Source organism: Cyprinodon variegatus, unplaced genomic scaffold (assembly GCF_000732505.1).
Source record: "Cyprinodon variegatus isolate N-32 unplaced genomic scaffold, C_variegatus-1.0 Scaffold504, whole genome shotgun sequence".
Taxonomy (NCBI): Eukaryota; Metazoa; Chordata; class Actinopteri; order Cyprinodontiformes; family Cyprinodontidae; genus Cyprinodon; species Cyprinodon variegatus.
This window is the reverse complement of record NW_015150957.1, coordinates 392,193-393,442: the sequence shown is the minus strand read 5'-3', so window position 1 is coordinate 393,442 and position 1,250 is coordinate 392,193.

Below are 1,250 nucleotides of genomic sequence, written 5' to 3'. Positions count from 1 at the left end.
CCCCGTTTCCTCCAGAGGAGACGACCCCGTTTCCTCCAGAGGAGACAATCCCGTTTCCTCCAGAGGAGACGACCCCGTTTCCTCCAGAGGAGACAATCCCGTTTCCTCCAGAGGAGACGATCCCGTTTCCTCCAGAGGAGACGACACGTTTCCTCCAGAGGAGACAACCCCGTTTCCTCCAGAGGAGACGACACGTTTCCTCCAGAGGAGACAATCCCGTTTCCTCCAGAGGAGACGACCCCGTTTCCTCCAGAGGAGACAATCCCGTTTCCTCCAGAGGAGACGACCCCGTTTCCTCCAGAGGAGACGACCCCGTTTCCTCCAGAGGAGATGTTTTCCTCTGACGTCTCTCGGACGTCCACGCCCCACGGATGGAGAGAAAATTCCACAGAAAACAAACACTGATGAATCTGAGGCTTTTATTTGACTGTATCAGGCTATGATGTCACCTCCAGCTGTACGGCTGACCCCCCCCCCAGATCTCGGCCTTTTGTAGTTCTTCAGAGCAACTCAAAGGAGGTCAAAGGGCGACTTTAGAGGGAAAGTGACATTTGAGGGGGGGTCACAGTGTAAAAGAAAACCTTTATAGACCCCGACCCCCCGCCGCCGCCCCCCCCACCCCAACCAAACGGGTCACAAGTCACGACTGAGGGACATTAGAGAAACAAGGCGGACCAGAAGTGCAATACAAGTCGTCTTAGAGCCAAACCAGGACAGAAGAAACACTTTGGATCAGAACCACCAAACTACGGCGCATCACTTCCTGTTGCTTTGATCTTTTTCTTTTGTTTAATCATACCATGGATTCTGGGTGTCAACTTTGAATTTGTTGAATTTTCCTTTGGTCCAAACAGCAACAGCGACCTCGGTCCAGGTAGCCGACCCCTCTGGGTTCTGGTTCTGGTCCCATAGCGAGTCGCAGCCGTCAGAGAGAACTTAGAGATGTTAGTGGGATCGCAGCAACAGAACCTCTTCATCTTCAAACATGGGGGGGGTGGCCATTCAAACAGGTGGTTTTTTTAAATATAAAGATCAAGATGAATGCTCTGATCTTTACATTGGAGAAACCAAACAACAACAGATCGTCTCATTTATCGGCTCAAATGAATCAAATACGCTTTTTAAAAAGGATTTTTACTATTTATTCGATCAGTTTTTGCCATGCAGAGAATATACGTATCTACATAGAGCTGCTCACACCAGGAAGCACCTAGCTTGACCGCGCTGCGCCTGCACCGTAAACAGATGGC